The following is a 25,716-nucleotide window of genomic DNA, read 5'->3' on the forward strand; positions in this document are numbered from 1 at the left end:
TGCTCTGAATTCCCTTCTGAAGCAGCACAAGTTAAGCTTTACTCAATTGCTTTCTGGAAGGCTTACATTTAGGGATGAGATCTCAAGGTCAGGTAATCTAATATCATTCTTGATGATCAAGCAACAAAAACTTTAGGGGTTTTTTGTGACTACAGCAAGGATTTTCAAGTCTGCTTTGGTGCCCTCGCTACTTTATTACCCACTGTGTCTTTTATCTCCTATGAGAAAAGCTGTTTTATAAAAGTGCACATTCTTTCACATGACATTAGGGACACTGCCTTACATCAGACTCCCATAGTAGTAGAACAAAATATAATGGTCTAGACTTTGCTTTCAGTTATATCAGCTTGGATTTTGAGTCACCAGTGGATATAATGAAATTATACAACATATGTTATTTAACATACCTCCAGATACCTCAGACTGTTGAACCAATATCTAACTTAGGGGCTTCAGCTTCCCACCTACAAACTTTCATGAAGTGACAACATGGTGTAACACCATGTTGACGCTAGAAAGCGTCACTTCTCCAGATTAAATAATCACAAAAGTTCTTGCAATCCTAAGAAAATAATTTTGGTCTTTGATGAGACACTTGGTGAGAGGGCACTCAATTCATAACACAGTCTTTATTAGTTGGCAATGCTCCATGGAAAGAGGAACAGTTGTTAACAATAGCCATCCTTCCCTCACAACTGAACCACCTCCACTGCCAGTTCAAGGCTGCATTGCCCAGGTTGCAGCTGCCCGTGTTCACTTCGCTGTCCTCCCCTGCCATCCTACGTCCTTGTCCTCAGAATTTCGAGTGCCTATTCACTGCTTTAGCTGACGTATTTTTCCATCTATATTTAATCCCTTTTTTTTCAAATGAAAACTCAACTTTTATGAGCATTTCAGTTTTTCTCCACTCTTTGTATCAAATATTTTAGATTGCTAAAATAGCTGTTAGAAAAATCTTTTTTAAGTTAAACATTCTGTAAATATCAAAGTTAATTTTAAGGCACTAACTTAGACTTGGATGTCATATTGGAAGACAGCCTTTTAGTTAGTGCAGCAGAGCAAAGGAAACCTAGGAGTCCACCCATGTATGAGAGATGCTACCATTATGTTTTTAAATATCATTTGATCTGTTTCCCAGAGCTACAATATTCATTTTTCTCCTCTTACTTCCTAGTTTTTCTTTGTATGCTAGAGATTTAGCTGAAGGCAAGAAGCATAAGTTACAAATAATATTTTCAGATGTTAAAACAAATAGCTGAGTAGGTAGATAAACAAGTTTGCAGCAGATTTTCAGTTCTTTGTATTTGTTTTCTTCCTCCCCATACAACTCAGAAGCTCTGTTAATGTTAAAGTAGGCTCATTTTTTATTTCCTAAAAGAACTTCGTGTAATCCATTTACAAATACATAAACCTCAAATGTGAATAAATTGGTGACCATAACAATTTGCAATAGCTGAGATCTAGCACCTGAAAATTAAATAGACTGAACTTGGACTAAGTCCCTCAAGTTCTATGTATCAAAAAGTGATGCAACATAATTTGCCATAATCTGTACAAGAGTAAATATCAAGGGAATGGAAACACGACTCTCATTTTACTCCATGTGACTAGACTTAAATTCTTAGCGTGGTGATTTTGGTCGTTTCAAGAATTTGGGCAGTAATAAGGTTCTTGTACATTAACTAGCTAGAACTAGTCTCCAGATGCAAGCAGCAAAGCAGTTACGTGTCAGGACATGAGTCCCATGAGATGTTGAACATTCTGGATTCAATTCAACAGAGTATTTAAGCACATATTATTTCACTTTAAGAACGGGAGCAAATCCTTTATTGAAGCTATAGTTCTTGGTGCTTTGAAGAACTAAATTCTGTTTTCCTAAATTTGCAAGCAATATAACCAGTGAACAAAATAACTCAATCAGTCAGATGATGCAAGGCAAGCCATAAAGAATGAACTGCAACAATAAAAGCTACTTGTTCCAGCAAGCCTGTTTCCTTTTAACTTACAACCTCTCTGCTTTGTAACTGTCGTCTTATATCCATGTTTTCTCTATCACAGCTAGTTAATTCCTAAAATACAGTACACAGCAATATTAATTTCCTGAATAGCGCTCCTCCTTGAAAGAGGCAGATGTGCTTCAGTTCCATACTGGCTGTCAGCTTCAATTATTCTGTGAACCAGCTGAATTCTCACTACAATCACAGTTGTCGTGCTAGTTGACTTGGTGAGAACAGGCTTGCTCTGTGAGATGGCATACATATCCCTGCATTCTTCCCCCTTTCCTAAGGATCCAAACCAAATTATCCTGTAAAAAACTGTTTAAACCAAAACTTGAAGAATTGTTGCAGAGCCAGTTACTTTCGTTGAGCACAGTTTTGGAGTAAATAGTGACCTCAGCACTTCTTTGTTTTGAAGATTTCAATATATCGAGGTCCTAATGAAACGAATAGGCTTAACTGCTACTCCTCATCAGAAGAGCCCTAGGAAGCAGGATTTACTAGCCTAGAAACAGCAACATTTTAATGCAAATAACATCTGAACTGAAGCAGGTTTTAATTATGGTTGCTGAGATTAAATTGATACATCACCACCTGTACCATTCCCGAGTAGGGTACCTCTAGTAAACTTGAAAAAGGTGACTCAGATATTTGTACTGCTCTCTTCAGTTTTTCAGATCAGTAAGACAATTCCTGTTTTGCAGAACTGTTAGTGTCCATCCTGTTCTTGTTCTCAAAAAGTTTAACAAGCAATTAAAAAAAAAAGAAAAAAATCCACACAAAAATGAAAGTTTGGTTTCTCAAGCACAGAAATATCTGGAACCTGACTGATACACTGGAATTTGGAGTGCTTCAGTCCCCCTGTGAACACAATGTCTATTTGATGTCCAACAGAGGAAAGAAGAGTACAGTATTCATTGGCATATTTTAGTCTTTTCATAACCTAATGAATGCAGATAAGCCTGCTGAAGAGGGTTTGTGGTTTTGTTGTTTTGGGTTTTTTTCCATAAAATGCTTTCTAGAATACGTGTTGGGTATTTATGCTTTTGTCTCCCAGCTGTTGAATGCTGTCCTGTGACTTTGGTTAAAAAACTAAAAGATATAGACTCCAATAATCTGTATTTAAAGAGTAACTGAATTAGATATTTTCTCAAAACTACACATTGCAGCCATAGTTTTTTCATTGCTTCTAGCCTATACAAGCACAAGTTTGTTCAGTTAGCTTCTGGCTATAATCCAGTCAGATGGTTAGATGCTTGAATGAACTCGGAGAAATATTTTTACAGTGTGAAGAATTTGTGCTTAATCACTTGGGGAAAAAATATTCCATTTTAATTCTTGGCTACAGTACTTATCTTAAATTGCTTAGTCACGTGAAAGTATAATTTCACTAGCTAGCAGATATCCCTTTGAAATTTCACTTGCAACATGCTTTAGCTCACCAGGTTTGACCCTTATGTAAGGTCATTTCCACAGCTGTTTAAATAAAAATATACACCATGATAACTCACAGTATGCTCCAATCATGCAGAAATGGGAATGAACCGCTTATTGACTGTAGTGTCTGACATGACCTGCTTGTAATTAGGAGATCAATAACCTGGATTCTTTTCTCCACCACCACCTCTTTTCTCCACCACCTGCCTTTCCCCCAAATTCCAAAAATATCTCTGCATTCAAATAATGCTGATGTTGGATTCCCATCCCAATTTTGCAACACAAGCATTTCTCTAATACTTAAATAATTTCACACATTGTACTTTGGTCCCGAGGTCTGGATGGTGGTTGTGGAAGGAATGTATTAAATAGTACAGAAATAATGTTCAAAAGAGACCTTAAAACAAGGCAAGGATGTAGCAGAACTTGGCTGATATTAAAATCATAACTGGCATAAGAAGAAAATACTCAGCTGACAACACTGATCAAACTATTTACGCCTCATCTTTTCACCCAGTTGACAAAATAGCTACAGAGCATGATCTCCTCCCATCCTGCCTAATCGCTTCCTGCGACATTGCCACACGGCAGGGAAGTCTCAGCCCTTTGCAAGATGCTATTTTTGAACTTCAGCACCATTATGCCTAATTGACATTTCCCAGTTAGCTTCTCGCTAGGTACTACTGGTCTCTTTCAGTAGATTTACAGGGTGTTCCGGGGCTTGAAAACGTTTGAGGTTATTGCTGAAGAGGGAAACGGGGCATGCAGACAAACTCAAGGAAGAAATCAAATATTTAAATAACACATGTAAAAGACTTCAGGCATCTTACATGGCATCTCGGGAAAGAGTCAATTATGGGGCACAGAAAGAATCTAATAATCAAAGTAGGCCAAATGCAAACACTGTCATCCTGGCAAAAATTTGAAAGAAGCTATACAAATAGCAGTGAAGGAAGACAAATATGCACACTCTGAGCATGCATACCCCAGAGTACCCTTACTGAATCACGTTGTGAGGATATGAACTACCAAGCTCAGGGAATTCTGAATTCGGATACAGCTACATTTCATTTCACCTGAAAAGCCTGCCAAACCCAAGCTACTTTGCACTGCAAAACTGCCACAAACCTAGTCGGAAAAAATCCTGGCAAGTACTTTTGTACTTACCTGATTCTTTATACTGGCTAAAAAAGGAGCAATGCACAATGTTGCATTGTTTCTACCAGGCTTAAAATGCAGAGGCGGCAGCTAAAAGCAGCAGGAACAGTAATCAGAAGAGAGTAATACCGCAGGAAGCTCAAAGCAAGGATCTGAGTTTCAGCAAGTATTCAAAAATACACAGTTTGCTTCCTTGCAGCTTCATGTACTGAGGGTTTTGCATGCATATTAAGGTACTGACAGAATAGCAATGTATTCCAAGACAAAACACACACATAAGAACCCTCAGTGAGACACATTAGGAGTTATTCCGTGAACGCTGAAAAATAGGGTTGTCAAAAGGATTATTTTGTAAGTTTTTTAAAAATAAACATACATTTAAAAAACCAGCATTCTCAGAAAGAATCTAGTTGTAGTACAACAGGTGTAAAAGTTCATCCTTCATTTAAAGTACTGTTCACTAGCCTACAGTCTTTTAAGCACTGTATAAATTACCACATTGGTGTAAGAGGATATAAATTTGCTTTCCTGAAAAAGTTCAGTATATTAAACTTCAGGCAACACATTTGTACCATCCTGGGCTTTTGTGATGAAAAATCGGTGACTCTGGGAATTGTTTTCTATGGATTTAGTTGTTTTCAGTGTAAGACTTCCCAAAAATCTATCTTTTGGGATAAAAGTTTGTTTACACCTTAACTGGCTTTGACTATCATGCTCACACTTCCAGCCTGCAGTGCCTGGGCTGGGTTTTGGTGGGCTCTGGCACGTGCCCAGGCAGCAATGCTTTCCCTCGCTCTCCGGGGGACATTCCAGGGCTTAAACGCACCACTTCCCAGAACTCCAAGTTTTATGTGCTGAGGGTTTGTAATTTAACACGTAGGACGCACACATTGCCCTTTGCAAAGGCTTCCATGCTTTTTCTCAGAAGTAAAGCGAACTTAAATATTCTCGTGGAGTCAGTGTGGTAAATTGGATCAATTCAGTGATATAATTTATGATATGAGACTACCCACAGCATTTTTGAAGCACAGCTAAGGGGGAAACTTGGGAGTGGAAATGAAATGCCATTTTGGGAGCAGGAAAGGGATGTGAAAATTTAAAGTGGGAAAAAAGCATACAGTCATAGCTGCTCTGCTTGCAACCCAGACAAAACCAGGAAAATATTTCCCCCTGTTTCCTCCTTACTTTGTACTAATCTTCAGAGTCTGCAGAGCAATACAGAACACTTCTCTTCCAATGCCTGTTTTTTTACCAGGGAGTCTCTTTACTTGCCCCAGATTTACTTCCTCTCATCAGCAATACTGTAGCTAACCTTCATAGTCCTGCTGCAAAGTATCCCTTCCCTTCTCCTCCCCACGTTTTCATATAGTTAAGAGAATTAACTTCACCTATCAGAATTCATTACCATTTAAAAATAAAAATACATTTGTTCTCTTCTTTTATGGGTTTATCAGTTACTCTCACCTGCAAAGTAGTAGAAACATTCAGCTCCCTCTGCTTTTGCCTCGTCAATGCTTTTCCACGACTGAAAAGACAAAGTTTAATTATCCTAGACTGGAACATATAGCTCTGCTCCACAGCCTTGCTACGAACTGAGGTATTGAATGCTACAGCAATCTCATTAAAATGTATTGTAGAGACCTCAAACCATGCTATGTTCTAATCCCAGGACTATGTTTGCTTTTTTTCTTTTTTAAAATAAACTTTGATAATACTAAGTTTCTCACTTCTGTACAGTAAGCCAAACCTTGCAATAGTCAAAGTAAGTCCCAATTTGATTGCTGTAAACATTTCAAAGTACAGCATACCACAGTCCCTCCCTTGCATCCTACCACCTTTTTACACTTACATTTGACCAATGCTTTCCAACATGTGGAAACATTCTCTTTCAAACACGCTTCACATCTTTCAGTGAAAACCTTGCCTATGCCAGATGCTTTGGTCCTCTTTTGCATTTATTTAATTGGTTGCCATTTAACCTGAAATACTTAATACATGACGACAAATGCAAATCTACCCCCTTTGCAATCTTTTCTTTCAAAACACAGATGCTTGTGCCTCATCCTGGATTGCCTTAGAACAAGCAGAGACTAGAAACAACTATTTGTTTCTTGGAATAAATTTTTAGGGAAGGTGTAAATTTGCATTCACTGTCATTAATTAGATCAAGCTAATTGGTAATTAGCTCCATTTAAAAAGGAAACAAATATTCAGCCTAAGCAAATCCTGGTCTGTGTATGTGTGTGCTTAAGAAACTGGAGTTAACTTCTATGATTTCATCTCATCGGGTAGAAGGAGAGTGAAGCATCACTTAGAGAACTAAACTGGGACAGAACAAAAAGGCATATCAGAAGCACCAGTTGCTGTATTTCTCCTTCTGAGGGTGTATATGGCTGTTTTTCCGCTGTTTTAACAGCCTTTGTAATGAAGGAGGACTGGCACTTGAGGCCCTACAGAAGAAGTGAGTTCTGAAGCAGTGCTTTCAAGGAGGAAAGGATCAGCAAAGCTGAGATAAATTAGTATTTCTCTCAGCAGTAAGGCCAACTTAAGCATCCCCTGCGCCCTTCTTACCCCATGCTCTTCTTCTCTCTGGTGCTGATACCGCAGCTGGTGTGGCTGCATGGTAAATGAAATCAGGGCAGTGATCCCATTTAGGAAAATTGCTTAAAAACAACAATAACCCCTACAGGTACCATTGTAAATGAAGGACGTAGATGGAAAGAGTAGACTACATTATAAATCATCTTTTCTCCCTAAAGATAGATCTTGGAAAGCCTTACCATGAGGGAGGCTTCAGTCTGTGCCATGGCTATGCAGACCCACAGGCAGGACGCACATCAGGGAGCCAGGGAGGGGGCTGTACGATGTGGCTGTACGAAACACAGCAGGAGCGGTCAGAGAGCTGTCTGGGAGCCACGAAGAGAAGTGAACTGCGCTTCAGCATCCCCCGTTTCTGCCTTTTCCAGCTGAACTGCAGTGACAGAGCACTGAGCTGTCTGTCAACAGAAAGAGGTTTTTTTTTCCCAGTTGCATAAGGAAGCAGTCAGACCTTGCTGCTCTCGTAATTTGTCTCCAGCTCAGCTGACTAAGATGTACAAGTCAGGAACAAACATCTTTCTTACCAATTTTCCAATCATTTTTTATAGGTGCTGTAAACTACATTGAAGCTAACCCTTCTCAGTTCACTGCAGTGGGCTGTGAGTCTGCAACAGAGCTCAGTCCATCTTATGTAGCCAATTTCAAATATTTGCTACATAAAATTATTAGCTGATAATATTTATTTAATGCCTTCATGTAGCAACAGTAGATTATACCATTCTACTACGTAATTATTAACAGTCCAAAGGATTCTTTAGTCGTTAATGACACAGAATATTTGGATACTGCAGCAGTGTTGCTTGAATGACTCTTTCTTTAAAAGCTGTATTGTATCAGAGATTTGTTTCAATTTACATTACCACTGATGGTCTCTCTTCAGCTTTTACACAGAATTCCAATTAATGTTGAAGAGGAGTAATCACACATGAAATGAACGGAGAATATACCCCTTAAAATTTAATGCGTACACGAAATATTCTTATCTACTATAGTCTTACTTAATTTTTATACTAGAACATTAACTATAATTTGCAGAATAAGGACTTCCTGAGTTCCCTCCCCAAAGAAAATGAGGCGGTGCTGTTCATGCTAGCGCAGCCTTGCTGAACGCAGAAACGACACTGGAAGCTGTAGAGAAAATAATTCCCCAAACAACTTTAAAAAAACTCTCAAAACATCTCACACTAAACCCACACATGAGATTGAACCTCTGAATTGAGATTAGTTGCCATGAAAGCTGATAGGATATGTTCTAAACCAACAACATACTACACCTAGATAATGAACTAGTTAATCGGAAATTGAGGTGGAAGATTCACTGTGAAAAAGGAGTAGAGCCAAGCAGAACAGAAGCAAGAAGATTTACAGGCCAGTAGAAAAGCTTCATAAAGGGTAAATTTTTTTGACTGTAATGGGACGAGCAGGAAAAAAGAGACAACAGCGTAAGTAATATATGAAAGTGTGATGGCGATACAGCTTCCAAGCAGTAAAACGTGCTGTAATTAGACTGAGACAGTTTACATTACATCTTTTCAGTTGATGACAAAAAAACCCCAAAATGACCCACTACACCCAAAAACGCACCACTTCCCTGGAGCATTACTGAACTAAGGCTAAGTTTAGGGTTAAAGCTCTCCAAAGTTTCACCTTCATATAGCTGCTTATTGCACCAACTTCACTCCTTTGCCCTCTGTTGAAGGTTTTGGCACTTTTGTTACAGACACAGTGAAGGACTATGTGCAAAAATCTCAGCACTGAAGAATGCAGCACCCAAGGCCATGCTCTCACCACCTGCTCTCAGCAGCTCTCAAAGCCTCAGTGAGCTGATGCAAGTACAAAAGTAGCTGGGGACAAGATGTTACAGGAAGATGATAGCATTGAAAGGCAAAAATCTGTCAAGGATCATTGATTTATACCTAGGAGAAACAAAAGCAAAACAGAAAACCTGCCACAGCCCTTGCCTGGCTTCTTCTCTTATCTGCATTTGACCTTCAAACAAAATTTGTGCACCTCTCAAGTACTTCTAGTACAGAACCAGTGATAGTGGGATGAAGTGCAGTATCCAAGAGTTATTTTTAAGTGCTTACTTGAACTCATCCAAATCTCGTACACACTACTGGAGCATTCCATTTTTTTCTATATGGTTTCCAAGTTAAAATGCTGTAAAAGCATAGGCAGTAGCCTACATAGGCTGCATAAGTAGGGAGAAAATACAGTTTGGAGAGGACTGTGCTGGTTCCTAGAAACACTGAGTCCTTAAAAAAAGGTAACAAACCTTACTGGTGTTGCTTTTAGAAGCTTCAGCTTTTCAGTGAGCAGGCTAGAGTGTTTAATGAAATCCAGTCCTTGTACGAAGAACTCACAGGCCACTTCAGTTTTGTTAACTTCAATATCAGCAAGCAGTGACTCAGTCAAGGACTACTGTAGCTAGGAAAAAAAAAAAAAAGAAGGTTGTCTGCTAAAGCTGAAAGAGATGCATGAGGCTTGGTATATAAACAGTCGGTATTTCATGACTGTAGGTGTAACTTAAAAGGAAAAAAATCCATAGAAAATACTTGGAACAGGACTTGGGAAAAGAAGCATCAGGGAAAAAATGCAGACACATGAAGCGATTCCTGTCTAGCAGACCTGGCCCTACTCAGTACCAGTAAGGTAACATTTCTAGAGCACACGCTCCACCTCCATCACACAGTCAGTCTAGTATGAACAAGCAGTAGACCTGCATGTGTCATAAGGAGAGCTTCATGTCATTATCTACACCCATGGGAAAAATCTGAAGATGGATAGTGCAAGAAGGGTATTGGCATACACGGCAACAGCAACCGTTAGTAACAGAGGAAAAAGAAAACATCAGCATACCCCCATCCATAAATTCCAACTATAAAAGGGAGCTTTCAGTAATGTCAGGAATACTTTGGAAGGTTACACAAATCATGCTTCTCAAAATGAGGAGAAAGAAAGTATTGGCAGGGATTCCCAAATGCATTGTGGGCTGATCAAATTAAATAGAAGAGTGGTATGATTAATCACAGAATCACAGAATCACAGAATCATTAAGGTTGGAAAAGACCTCTAAGATGACCAAGTCCGACCATCAACCCAACCCCACCACGCCCACTAAATCATGTCCCGCAGTGCCACGTCTGCACATTTTTTGAACAACTCCAGTGATGGTGACTCCACCACCTCCCTGGGCAGCCTAATGACACAGAAGAAATGGATACTAAAGGAGGGAATTTGTCAGAAGTATAAGGATTCCCAGAGAAAAGTGCCAATCGTACCATCTCAACTAGTCACAAGTGACATTGGCCAGAGTGAAAATGGACAGCTTTTGGGTGAGGAAATTGTAAATGTATGACTTACACTGGACTGTATCCCCGATCTTCCAGTAGGCACTATGCCCACGGCTGTGCCGTGGAAATGCGTGATGAGCACCAGCTCAGGAACAGCAAATTCCTGCAGTGTGCTTGCATCAGTGACTTTCATCCTGAGACCTCTAGCCAGCTTTCTGCTAGTCGGTGAGTTACATGAATAAACAGACAGTATATAGGAAAGAGTTTATGTTAAAGTGGAAGGACGCAAACCAAGTTTCCACAGAAGAGCCAGATGTTGCACCACGCAGCAACTGCGATGGGCACAGCAAGCCCCCACTTAGCTGACAGATACAGTAGGAAGGAGGATGGTTAGGGAGATAGATAGGGAGCAAAAGACCGTAGAGGAAGAAACAGCCATAATATTGCAAATGAAAACAATCCCAAATATGGTATGTTAGTATAGTGAAAATGTGGCACAGGAGCTGAAGCAGTCAAGACTCAGTAAGCATCTTCTACATACTCTGGTCACCTATGAAGGCAAAAGTAAAATGAAAAACACAGGTATCCTCCCAAAACATCCCAGAACACAAATGCACCCACACAGAAGATAACTTGCGAACTCATCCCATTATTGATTGAGACTGAACAACCTCACTCTTAATGCCTTGCACGCTTGCCTACAAAAAAGCACATTGGGAAAAGTTGCAGACTTCACCCAGTTCTCATTGGGTCACGATAAGCTTTTGTTTAAAGTAGCATGAGTGGTTCAGTCAGTTATTATGTTTGTTCGAGTTTTCAGCTAAATTAAATGGTGTTTCATTTTAGGCCTAGTTAGATGCAGATCTGAAGGGAAATTATGCAGCAGAAGAAGTGCTGGCAGTCCACACTGCCCATACACTCAGCACGTGGGCAGTGAGAATATCCTTTGATGCCCTGAGTGCTGGTAAGGATGTCTGGAAGTTTGTTCCTTATTTGTTCATGTAGTTTTTGTTCTTTAAAGGTTTATTTTGAAATTGTCTTGCTCATCTAGAGTGTATTCAATGGCCACATCTACGTGAAACTTGCTAGCTGTTGACATGCCACTGATACATTATGCATCCTCGTAAAACCTCTCAAAAAAGATGTAAGGAGAGGAGTCTAAAGGATTTGCTTGGCTAGAGAGCATTGAGCAACAGTACTACACACTTTGAAAATATAGCGGCTGCGCAGTCCTCACTGCCTCACATGGGTGCAGCTTTAGTGGCAGAGATTCATCGTTTGGCACGGATATAAGAATGCTTATTTTTTCTTTAAGGAATAAACACAGAAACACATATAGCATACTGAGCGAAATGCACCTTCTGGAGCAGCCAATCCTGGAAGACCGCAAGCAGTGCGTGCCGGTGAAATACAGCTCTTGGGACCGAATCTTCCTTCACCATGCAGTGGAATTAAAGGATGTGGGCCCAGTTCTCTCCTGGCTGGACGTGAGCATCATCCACTGAGATCAATGCCATTACATGCATCTTGCAGATCAAGAGTTGGTCTGTTTGTGTGTGATTTGAGAACACTTGCAAAAAACACTAACAGCATACAAGAGCTCTCAGTTATCCTCTGAAGACTAGGCTGTCTGCCAAGAGAACAGCACATTAGATAAACACATCAATAATTCCCATCATCTATCCATCAAAAAGAGAGATTCCATTTACCTTAAAATGCATCATATGTGGATTTTACCATGCTGAAAAGGGTAACGCTTGTAGGTCTCTAAACTATCATAATGTAACAGGATTAGTTCCCCTTAGTGCTGCTCAGACACAGCTACTGCCTCAAGAATTTATATCAATTCAGCAAATCCCATCCCTTCCTTGACAGGAGTGGGCTATTTAGCCATAAATTGGTTAAACTCTATGGCTATAACTGATCAAATGAGGTGTGCCCATACATAATGTTTAACCAGAAAATTTAACTAAAGAAATAAAATTTGAACATCAGCCAATAAAAGCGGATGGAGAAGTGGCAGCAATGGTCTCAGCAGCAAAGCTATTCCCAGCACTGGGTGCAGGACAAGTGTTTCAGAATGTAAAATTAGGTGAGTCGAATTCCAAGCTGGTGATTTCAATATACGTTTTAGAAGGTTAAATTTAAAGTGAATGCTGTTGAACATGCTATTTGAATGTCATTTGCTCTTTTGCCACTAAGTATTACAAAGGTTTTACACAGCTATCTCAACTGAGAAACAGGCCAGCTATGTTCTGTGTTGCATTTTGCCTCTTACTGGGTCTTTTTGGCTAACACCGTGTTTTCATCTGACTCTGCCTGTGCTTCTCTGTCTGAAGAAAGGCAAACAATTCTTGCCTACATCTGAAAAACACTTTGATTGATACAGAAAGAAAAGCATTTTAGTTTGGTGTGCTGTTGTTTGCCTAGGATTGGAATTAAAAAGTTGAAAAGAAAAAATAAATCCCCCCTCTAAACCTCACTATGAAACTTCTAAGCATTTTTACATCTAAATACTGACTTAGATCATCTGGAAATTGGCAACATGTAAGGAGGATAAATAACATAAGAGTGAAGATATGTCTGGACATATATTGCTGTAAAGAAAGACTAATTAAAAAGTTTCTAGATAGCCCATCTGACTGTAGCTCAGTTACTGAACTTGAACCAGATGCAGATATTGCCAGATCAAACGCTAGTCTTGGCAAAAGAAAAAAAGACTGATCTAGATTTCTGAATAGCCTGGTTTACATCTGGACTGGCCAGTTTTGTTGTCAGTGATTATTTGCCACAGTACTGACATTTTAATGGGAGGAAGTCACTCATCTGTGCATGCATGGATCAGTTTGGGCCTGAGCAGTACCATCCTGTGGATGAGACACACCTGTAACAGCTCCAACCCCACCAGGAGCTGGGGTCCGTGAGCCGTCAGAGATACTGGGTGTATTCAACATATTCTGTGCTATATACAGTCATCATTTTATTTTTATCCCTTTGAGAAACATAACTTGAAATTTCCCAGTAGTTTGGTATAAGTGCAAGTGATTAAAAAATTATACGTGAAAAATCCTTGTGGGAATAGAGATTAGGGAAAAGAGAAGACAGGAAGGGGAATGAGGGGCTCAGAACTTGGGGAGGTAGGGATAGGCAGGAAAGAACAATTAGATGTGTCAGTATCAGGGGTTTGCATCCCTCAGTCAGGTACTGCCTTGCGAAAACTGGAGTCTGGGAGGATCACACCTCTCTGAACAGGGAGCAGAGAGCAGATGTTCCTACCCCAAGTAGCTGTTCCTCTTCCTTCAACCACCACCCACTTTCCCAAGTTACATGCTATATAGGTCATCATATTGCCATTACTTGTCTTTAAAGAACACACAGCCTTGACAGGTAACTCAGCTGTAAGGCAGGAGAGCACACAGGCACTGTAACACTATCTACAGCCAATACAGGCCTTCATCTGCCCTACAGCTCCTCCTCCTCCCACTGGGCTCTCTCCTTCCCAAGCTTTTGAGGGCTATCCTTATATACTGCTCTGGCAGGCCACTGGCTCTACCTCCGTCCATCTGGTATTCCCAGTGAGGTTGGGCAATTAGCATTTGCCCCTCAGGCTAATTATCTACTCAGACCTCCTGGCCAAGACTCAAAATAACCCCAAATCCCTGCACAATACTTGGGTGACAAAGGCTGCAGCCACTCGAGGAACAAAAACAAAAGCGAAGAGACAGAGCAAGTCATAGCTACAGTAAGGAGAATTTCTGAAAGCTTGTGCCATCACACCCACTGTACCATGCTGGGTTTTAATGTCCACGGGGAAGCAACGCAGTTACTGAAGCCAGCAGCACAGCAAGTGTTTTCTCTCTCTGGGATATTTTGAGTCATTAAATGTCACTAAAGACGTATTTGTCTTTGGAAGGTTTAAAACCAAACCTTTTCAAAAACTGGTATGTGGGGCTCAGTGAGGTAACAAGTGATGTGAAAGAGCCAAATACTAGATTCCAAGCACTGTAGTATGATTGAAATTTCACGTTAGCTAGAGGATAAAGTAAAATTCAGTAACTTGTTTTGAAACAGTGTAAGCAAAAAAGACTTCCTGATTTTATCAGTGCTGTTCAAGATGTTTTTGAAGCTGGCATGTAGCAGACGATCATTTCCTAATACCACATTCTCTTTGGATGGTTCAAATGTTTACTATAAGTAAAATGAAATAGGATTTCAAAATAAGCTGCTTCTTCCTTGACTTTACTCTGGCAAGGTCCAACACAGGGACATAGGTGAATGATTTTCTATGTAATCAATGGCCAAGACTTCACTTGCTGGCTCCCCCAGGAGGCTATGCTATCCTCTACAGCTTGTAAGGCTGATAGTGGTATTAGAGCAGGCAACAGCTGTCTGTCAAGGTGACAAGGGCTTGTGTGATCAAGATGAGAGAAAGGCTAAGGAGGTAGAGAAGTATTTTCTCCTTTGTTGCTCTTGGCAAAGGATGAAACCAAACCTTGTTCCTCTGGGCTAAATGAGATGTACAAGTAACAAAAAATGCCTACAAAAAACACCAACCAAGACACAATATTTCTCTTGGTTTCAGAGGAGATAGGACAAGTAAAAACATCTGCTATCACCTAGCAATGTCTCTCTTGCAGAGAAGACATAACCGGCACCAGGCTTATGGCATTTGCCTGTACTGCCCAATGGGAAACCCCTGCTTGGGCACACTGAGGGCTTTTTACAGCATCCACTGCACAATGCAGATCTCTGGGTGAAGGACAATGATTCCTTCTGGAGAAGGACACATCATGTTCTTGCATTAGAGTGAACATTCAATTTATTGCAGATGGATCATAACAGAGTCCTGATGCCATCTCTAACCTGGGCATACTGCCATACCACAAGTTCATTCCAGCAATGTACTGAGGTGCCTTTGCCTCTCTTAGTCTCAAGTCTCTTTGGAGACAGTCCAGGAAGACTTTCCCTACTTTGTGACAGCTCTTGGCTAGCTTCTTCTGGATTCATTTCCAAATTTCCCACACTCCTGATATCACTCCTCTTTGATTCCGGTCTGACTGAACCATGCGAAAAAACCAAGGAATACAGGCCCTCCTTCAAGCCTGGAGTCTGATCTCCAGATGGCAAGTATCCACACCTTGCTTCATTTTTTCCCAGCCCCTCAGATGCCCTCTCAGTAGGAAGACTGAGGTGTTATTATACTCCCTCCTTTGCCTCCCACTGGCAATGGTGCAGGGAGGGCCTCTGCTGAGCATCACGTGCAGCTCCTCAAAAGCAGATTTAGAGCAGAATTCCACCCCACAACAAAAGTAATCAAAGGAAAGCCCAGATAGCATCTCCTAAATACATAACTCTCTCCTTCCTAAGGAGCAGGTCTTCACACCCTCTCTGACTGAAGACAGGGGCATATGTTGTGTTACACAGATGGACCAGAAGTTGTGTAAATCCAGATGATTATTTCTGATGCTTTTAGATGCTGGCTAACAGTTCTAAGTATTTGCCTGTTGTTGGTAATCATCCAGGTTTGTGAATTACTCAGAAAATATTCAATTAGCAAGAAATTAATTGCGTTTTTAATTGCCCGCTCTTCTGTGATGATATATAGTATAAGCACAGCTTGGATGAACATAAATGCAGAAGATTATGCATGCAGAGTTGGAAGCCTTCCCTGAAAAGCTTTTTTCCAAGTCCTGACTGAAGCTAGCAAAATAAAATGCAAGATAATTATGGGAACTGGGGAGAAAACAACTGCGCTTTTAAAGTCATGTATGGGGCTGGATTCAAACTCAGGTCTGACACAGGACGTGTACCAACTATAATCGTCCAACCAGTCCCTCAGCACCAGGTTCAGCATGTTCAACCCAAACCGTCCCTTCCTCCAGCATTGCCTGTCAGGCAGGCACTTCTGAAGCCTCAAGTCAGCTGACAGAAATTGCTTGACGTGAGGATAAAGGAGGGACACAGGTCATCTGAACACCACACTTGGTATCTTCAGGGCATTTTGGCATTAGACATAGATTAGCTTGCTGTGGTTCAGGACAAGGGAATGAAGAGATGCAGGACAGGAGCTAAAGCACTTGGCCGAGACAGTGCCCAACTGAGGTGCAGAGCTGCCTTTCTGCACCACAGACGTGCCAGCTTGGCTCCTTGGGCCCTTTTGCTGATGCATGCTTGGCTAGGTGTTTCCAACAGGTTTGGGACTACCTCACCTCCTCAGCGTGCCAGAAACTCCATTTGTCGGCCTTTGAGGCAGAGGATACCTCCTGTCCTGTTTTATGGACACTGGAAGTGGAGGTGGTTGAAAAGACAGATACATTTTCCTAGAGAGCTATGGCGAAGCTTATGCTGCTTTCAGTGAGGAGTCTGTTAAGGATTGGTCACTTCTAGATTTTGCACAGAACAGTGTGTGGTTTTAAAATAGTAGCAACTCCCTGTAGCCTATGACTGGAGTCAACCTAAAAATAGATGGAGTAGAGAGCATGCTGGCAGTCCATGCCATGGGCAGAGGTTTAAGGGCCAGCTCTGCAATGCATGTTTTGCCAGTAGGGCTCCCAGTATTGAACCTTGCATTTTGTGGGGCACCATTATTTTTGTTCATCAAACCCTTACCAACAGATGCCTTCACCATTAACAGATGCATCTAATAAATGCACACTCAATACATTCAATGATATAGCAGCGCAAAACAATGTGCCCATCACGGGGAGTTCCATACGGGGTCTGAACAAGCAGTAGATTTGCCACTGAGCTCAGATTTAAAGCTGCCAGACTGGTTCGGTATAATGAAGGTAGCTGCCTTCTCCATTTCAGAAATCAGTGACACACTGTCATCCAGTGCAAGATAAACTGAGAACTCTGAACTAAGGTCTTGACAGGTAAAATGTCTTTGATTTCGCGTTTAATTCAGCGAGCTCACAACATTACTGGATTCTCTGTATTAATAATAAATACATACTGAAGCTCATGTCAGTGGCAGAGTTTCAATTCTAACCTGGTAACAACATACCTCTGTGAACAGCACGACTGGGAAAAGCAAGATGCTGTTCACAGTGTAGCCAAACACAAAGTCAGGAAACGTGACAGCTGTTTAATGACACATGGAAATAAAATGATGGTAATAAAATTCGTAATTAGATTTATGAATGCCTTTCTTATTTTCAGCACTATTTGCTCAGTCAAAGACATCCAATTCAATTATTTTCTTTTTTTTTCCCAGTAAAAGATCTGAAAAAATAAGGTCCTGAAGAACTGGTTTGGACCTCAGAGCACTTTAGGGCAGGAACTCTTGCATACATTTACATGATATATCCTGGGCATATATGTGATTGCTCCAAATGACAAGCAGACCATGTTCTGCTTGCCTATATTGCTATCCTGCAGAGGCCAAGTACACATACCCTTCCCTCCAGCACAGGCTCAGGACTGTGACCCTGGGGGTCTGGGTTTCCGATCCACTGGGGGAGTGAGCTGGCGCCTGTCCCAGCACACAGTGCTGTGTAGCTTTGCACAGTGATGGACACAACACAGCCTGAGACCTCAGATGGAAGCGTTAGGAATTACCATGAGAAAAACAGAACAATAAGCGAAATGTGATGTGGGTGTCATTTCACATCTTAAATGCCAGTCTGAGCGTTAACGTTCCCCTCCTCTGGGAGCGGGGGGGGAAGCTTGCCTTTCAGTTTGTTTGATGAAAGGCAGCTTAATTTCTGTGTTTTAAAAAGAAGCAAGGTTGTCTTTCATTAACAGCCTAAGTTGAAGACTGATAAATACTGTGGTATTTTTCAGACCAGATCCATTTATTTCAACAGATCTTTAGAAAGTGGAAAATTTACTTGCAGGTTTTAACTGGTATAAGCGGGTACACAACACCAGCTGCAGCCATGAAGTAAATAAGCCATAGCCGTAATTAAGATGTTATACATTATGCAATTACTGTGACTTAGTTTGCTGTTTATATCCACTCCGTGAGCTGAATTGGATCAAATAGATTTGAACCTATATATGACAGCCCAAGCTGGCCAAGCTGGCCCAAGCTGCATTTGTTAATGCAAATTTGAACTGCAACACCTCTGAACTGATTTTCCTAGAGGAAAAGTTAAGAACTGTATTTGAAGGCTGTTAAAAGCATACACTGGACTTTTACATAAAAAGAATGCATCTGAATCTATATTTAACAAATCACTGCATATTAGTTGAGTTGAATTCAGTCTCTTGGCCACAGTAACATTGATTTAATCCTCATCTCTTATCTCAGTTGCAGAGCAATTCTGTATTTACTGTACTGTATTTAGTCTGAGGGATCATTAACGCCATTAATAGCACCAATCTGGAGATTTTTCTAATTTACAGTTTCTCCATTGATCATTATTTTCTCAATGCTGTGAATGATTATGAATCTGAGTGGTGCCAAACCACTGCAGCCTTCATTGACTTCAGCAAGAGTTGCAGCCGGTCTGCAAATTAAGACCTTTTAACGTTATGTTTGTGGCAGAGTGGCAAAGCCAGGAGGTGAGGGCTAGTCGTGTGGTATTATACTGATTTTGAATTCAGGAGAATATTTTCTTGGTAATCGCAGAAAAGAATTTGATCTCTCTTCCACATCTTAACAAACTCTTTTGCTGAACGTACCTGTCTTCTAAACAAGGACTGTAAATTACTCTAGTTAGAGGCAATAGTACAAGTATATTGCATGCTGCCACACAGGATTCTCTAAACATTGTAATACTATATAGATCTATAAAGCCGATGTCGGCAGGCCAGGTTATGATAGTCAGATATGGTGTTAACATTGTTGGGTATAGCTGGTTTACTAGGTAAACCTACATCTTGATTTTATTTTAGTATTGTTATTGCTATTCAGTTTTGCAAGTATTCAGTGTCACCTAGCCTTTTTCTCAACACCTTCAGTCATATAAATTGAGGTATTGATTTCTTCAAATAACCTAATGGTCTTGTTGAATTACTGGCAGACTATGCTGCACTTGTCTTGTTCTGGTTATCAGCACCCATTTAATCAAACCTTTAAGACACTTAACAGAACATAAGGATGGTTATCAATCTTCTTTGAAAGACCTAAAAGCCACCACCATCACCAGCATCACATGAGTAGTACAATGTATAGGTGTTTCATATTAAAAACAGATTTGATGGTGGAAGCTTGGTAGAGACAGCTCAATATGAATCTATTTTTAAAAAGATTATTTAAAACCCAATATATAGCAATAGGCAAACAGAAAACTGACATAAAAATCAGACAGTGCTAGTGCATAAATAATAATTGCAGGTAATATAGAGTCTAACATAGATCAGGTCAATAATACCTTGCAAAGAATAAACGTCTGTGACTGAAGCACAAATATCAAGGGTGCAACTTTTCTCTCTCCATTACAACATGAAGAATACCATTAAGAACTTGGCAAGAAATTTTTGATTGATCTCACATACTATAGCTAGACCTAGAAAAGGAAAAAAAAACAAAGCTAGAAAGGAAACAGCTAATCTTATGTCATCGATGTTCTCATCCATATCCCTAAGATAAAGATACAAGCTGTTCAATTACCACTACTAAACACTAATCCAATAATCACTACAGTATTATGTCCTCCTCCCAACATGAACATGAAAGATTTGTTACAAGTGACATGACACCACGAGTCTCCGTGTATATGTTCATTGCAGTATTAGCTTGGGAGAAGCCCCAAGAGCGTACAGGCACTCGTTGAGTCTTAGTAGCAAATCCATGAAGCACTGATACAGGTACAGTTATTTGATTATCACTCTGGTACAGCTTTACAGCATGAGTGCTTATATTCAAGTGAAACCTATTCCTGTGCATATCACAGAATCATAGAATCACTAAGGTTGGAAAAGACCTGTAAGATATGTGCTCTAATGCTCAAGAATACTAACAAAGACATGGATCTTTAACAAAAAAAGGTTTCTATTTAATTTGTCTTATTTTTTCCTAACCTGTTCAGCTCTTGTTTTGGTATCTTAAGTAAGATCCACTTAAAAAGAGCCCCACTGCACAAAGACCCCATCTTTTTTTTCCCAAGATTCAGCCATCTTATTTTTCTTAATAGACATAATGAAAGTTTTTCATTAATATATTATGAAGTATTGCATTTACACTAAATTACACCGAATACATAAAAAACACTGGACACTTCAGAGTATTTCTGTCAGCTCTAAGACTGGTATTATTCATGACAATAATTTTGCTAACCACACCAGCCAAATAATGACTAAGATAGTTATTGTCTCTAAACACAGCTTCTGAAGAAGGTGTTTGAATGCCTTTCTAAAGATGCTAAGTACTTGGAAACTTAGAGGAGTGGCTTTAAATCATAGAATCATAGAATCATTTACATTGGAAAAGACCTTTAAGATTATAAAGTCCAACTGTAAACCTAACACTGCTAAGTCCACCCCTAAACCATGTCCCTAAGTGCCTCATCCACACATCTTTTAAAAACCTTCAGGGATGTTGACTCAACCACCTCCCTGGGCAGCCTGTTCCAGTGTCTGACAACCCTTTCAGTGAAGAAGTTTTTCCTAATATCCAATCTAAACCTCCTCTGGCACAACTTCAGGCCATTTCCTCTTGTCCTATCACTTGTCACTTGGGAGAAGAGACCAGCACCCACTTCTCATGGTGGGAAACCTGATACAGTATTCTGATTAAACGATATATGAAAATAACAACTGCAAGAACGCAAGTTGACAGTTCCTAAGCCCAGAAGTGAACACCAACTGCATTTATTTAGAAGATCCATTCAAGGCAAGTATGTGCAAAATACAAAAGGTGTCCAGTTTGATGGAACAAATAGCTAATATTTTTTCGCACTTTTCACTAACAGAGAAGACAGATGACATTTTAATGGTGTTATCAAGTCCCTGATTGTCATTGGTGACAGAACATGCCATGAGATCCAAATGGATATGATGGATAGGAGCACTTGTATTGAATTTGTGCATTGTATGTTTCTGCTTGAAGTAACACATGTTTGGTGGTTATTTTTTCTGCTGACAATAGTCCTTTCAATTCTGCATCTTTTTAATAAAGCAGCAAAGAGTGTGGTGGAAGCTGTGAAGATAGGAGAATTAGAGCTTAGCATAACTACCATTTTCATGTTGGATCTTAAAAGTTAGTTTCACTAGCTAGCAGGAAATATGTGTGTAACTATTTGCAAGAAGAATTTGGACATAATCGCTATGTGCTAAGAATCACAACTAAACGCTGAATCACTCCAACATATTTCTTACATTTTTAATGCTTGCTCTCTCTAACTATAAGCAGAGACATTTCCAGGATTACATCCTCAGATTTGTGATTTCAGAGGCTTTTGTGGAGTATTGCATTAGCATATCATCATATTTCCTCTTATGCATTTTCCCTGTGTCTTTTTTGGGGGGGGGGTTGGGGGTGGGGTATAAAGTATAGAGTTGCAGCACCCTAGACCATTTCGTCTCCTTACTGGAACATTTACTCTTGGCGTATTTGGAAAGAAGGTCTTCAATATATACAGCCTTGTCCTGTATCCTTGACATGGTCATGTCTCATAATTAGAAGGAGAAATTTGGATACATAATGAAGGTGTGGTCGGGCTCTCAGTCCTATTTCACCAAGCAATTACAGAATTACAGAAGTTCAAAAGGCACACATAGGAAGTGTCATAATCAGAAATGTAAATGAACCACGATACTTGTAAGAAGCTAATTAATGGCCTAATAAATCCCTGTAGCAATGGATTAATTCCATTAGAACTCTGGAAAAGAAGCAGCAGCAATTTCTTCATTTACGTGGAAAAAATGCTTTGAAGGATACCTTATGAGCCAGATCAGTGCTCAAATTTAGAGAATTACCTGACCCCACCCCCCCACCCCAAGTTCACATTGTAAACTAAAAATAACTTTGAGCATTACTGAAGGATAAGCTGGTGAAAGAAGAGTCCTTCAGGAACAAAGAATAAGCATTACCTCTCATTTTCAGGAGTCCGCATCTTTTTCCATGTATATGCAGTCACCCCTGACTTCATGCTTTCAGCTAGCTACGTAAGGGCTCTTCTGGATTTCCTTCTGACTCAAAGCCATCTTTTCTAAGTTATTTATGTAAGGATCAGCTTAAAGGAGGTCTACTTGCTATCAAGTGTGCATGGCCTGTAAAGACCCACTTGGTGAGCCGAGTGCCGTTTCCCTGCGGGTGGCAGCAGTACCTGGCGGCCAGGCTGGGTGCTGGGGGTCAGTCGACTGAACAAGAATATAACATGCTATTTTATCATATCACAGCTGCCAATATCGTATTATGCAACACTACTGCAATTTAAAAGTAATCAATACCTGTGATTCCATTATCTATAGAAACTCATTTAACTACAGTGTACTTAAGGGAAGAGTGAGAGGCTAGTAAATGCCTCTTAAAAGAGACAAATTGTTCTATACTGGAAAATGAGAGGACAGGACGATCCAACACCCCTTTCTTACTTTTTTAGTTTTAGGTGCTGTAACTGAGTAATGTGGTAAAAAGATTTGTTTTAGTCTGCATCCCTCCGTACCAGACCAGGTGTGCAGGGTGAGACAAGACTCCTGCATCACCCTGCAGAGTCTTTGAGGGATGGTGGAAGTTTTTGAATCAGCAGTCTCTCTCCTTACCTGTATTTGCTCAGAAGTGGCTGTTAATGATATGTTTCACTACCTCAGCAATTTATTCCAATATAGTTTATTGGCTATATCGGCTGTTTCTCTGACTGGCTGTTTTCACACCAACCATTTTGTAATCAGATCAAATCACTCCTCTGTGAGACAAATTTATATAGCATAATTCTTTCTCCAACTTAAAAATAAAACCTTAAAACTCAATTACTCAGTTTTTATTTACCATCTTCACTGAACAATAATTGTACGAGCTCAAGTCTTTTTTGTAACAATTTTATCTTAATATTTTGCATATAAAAAATCACTACAGTCAGATACCACAAGAAAAGAACTAGTCTAAAATATTTTCTTCTTTCATAATTTAAGAAGGGAAAACCCTTAAAAATTGTAAGCAGACCTTTATCCAAAGGTAACAATCTTTGTAAAGGAGCTTACGTTAATGGGGCAGGGAAGAGGGAGTGATTTTCACACTTACATGTAACTGCTTTTGAAACTGAGGGTGTCAACTGATATTTCCATAAAACTAAATACAATCCCTTATTGGGCAAACCGATTAACCAAAGATTTCTGGTCCTTTATTCTATTATTTGCACTGGAATAAAATTTAAAGCCTTCCAAGAAGCAGCCAAGATGCAGGGAGAGATGGGTGGCGATGGAGGACAAATAAATCAGCCTAATGACATTAATTAGGGCTTCAGTCCTTCACTAGTGATGTGCATGTTTTAAGCTCTTCACTTGAAGTGCCTTAAAATTACATCAGTACAGTGGGTATCTTACAAGTGCTAGCTGGTCATAAGCTACGATGTCATTCACCTGCAGGTCATAGTTTTAAATGCTGCCAAGGTTACCACTGACTAACCGACGAAAACATTGTGCCCGGGGTCAAGCGCTGGAGAATGGTCCAGCACGGCACAGCGCAACAGAGCTGTCAGCGCTGGTGCAAAGCCGAGAGGCCCGTGACCCCAGGGTCCGGGGAACGGAGACAGCATCCTCACCAGCCACAGTGACCTGTCCTGCTGCAACCCACGCTGTACCCATTCCAGAGGAGGTTGTAGGGCTGCCATTACCAGTAGGATGTGCAGGTCTTTTCTCCGGAGCTGACTCAGCCATACTGGATTTGGTTGTTTATTTTTTAATTAACATTGTCCTTAGAGTTCACCAGGTGGCTTCATTTTTATTTCAATCTGAAGATGTGCTGCTTTCCTCACCAAGGCGATTGTCTTTCTCTATCAAAGACCTTTGCTTCCCGCTATAACAGATTTTAGAGTAGAGAGAAACAGGACTTTAACTCAGCAGGTGTGGAGGGCACTGTACAGGTGCAATGAATAAACAAAGAGTTAGAAGGCTTCTGTCAGCCTAAAATACTCCCTAGGATTAGGCTTGGTAAAAAAATAATAATAATAGTTGTAGCGATGGCTGAGGCTTGCCATTGAAAACCTACAATTTTAAACAGCTGAGGCTCCCAAACAATGACAGATACCAGCCTGTATACCTCTATATTTACCCCCCTTGAGTTTGTGTTTCTCTTTGTCTGTAAAAACAGTGGATCAAATTTGCCCTTTGGGTAATTCCCCAGATTTAAACATGCCTTATTTCCTCTGAGCAGTAGCATGTAGAAGCAGGGTTGACTACCTAGTCTGTGACATGCTCTCAGTGTGCTCCATTCCGATTAAAATTAGTAGTTGCAAAGCTATTAAGGTATCTGAATCTGATCGGTTATAAATAGAACAAAACTGTCACAGTAACAAAGCAACATGAAAATGTGCTGTTCCTTTAGAGAGGAAGCAACTGCAGAAGAGCCACTTTGCAGACATAGCATTTTGCATAGCTAATAAATCTGATTAACTTTCTGGGTCATTCTGTGTGTGCAGGATGGCTTGAGTTTAGAGATAAACAAGCTCTGGAATTTCCTTTTTGTGACAAGTCCCACTTGCAGAAAGTATTTCCAAGCAGAGTTGCAAGAAGACTAGGACATTTTGAGCTCTACAAAACATTGTAACATTATTATTTTCATTTTTTTAATAATACAGTTCAGTACTCCTGAAACCTTGCTGATATATCGTCGTGACCTGAAACAGGCTACTCTGAGTCAGCTTAAATCTAAGGAGTGTTTTTTCATAGTAAAGCACTACTTTCAGGGACTTGTAATTTGTTAGAACGTCTTTCTCTGGTTCTGTTCTCTTTGATGAGCCAAGGACTCTTGTCAGAATATGCATCCCACTGACGGTACTGTTAATAATTGATTACAACTCATTGGCCAAACAAAATCAGTCAGAAATATTGTTATTTATTAAAGCTTTGATAGCACTGTTGTTATAAAATATTTTGTTAAGAAATGTTAAAACAGTCTGATTTTTAAAAATATTTATCTGGACCAATAATCAAAGCTGCTCACATAGTTCACCAAGAGAATCTGTCACCCTCAAACTGTGTGTTTTTTAAAAAGCATTTGTGCATTTAAATACAATGAAACAGTCTCTTATCCCATGCTAAACTCAATTACATAGGGATGAGCAACTGCACAGAACGTTTTCAGAAGGAAACCTCAATCTGTGTTGTGCAATCAGAGATGTATCTCT

The sequence above is a fragment of the Gavia stellata genome, chromosome 8, assembly GCF_030936135.1.
Source record: "Gavia stellata isolate bGavSte3 chromosome 8, bGavSte3.hap2, whole genome shotgun sequence".
NCBI lineage: Eukaryota > Metazoa > Chordata > Aves > Gaviiformes > Gaviidae > Gavia > Gavia stellata.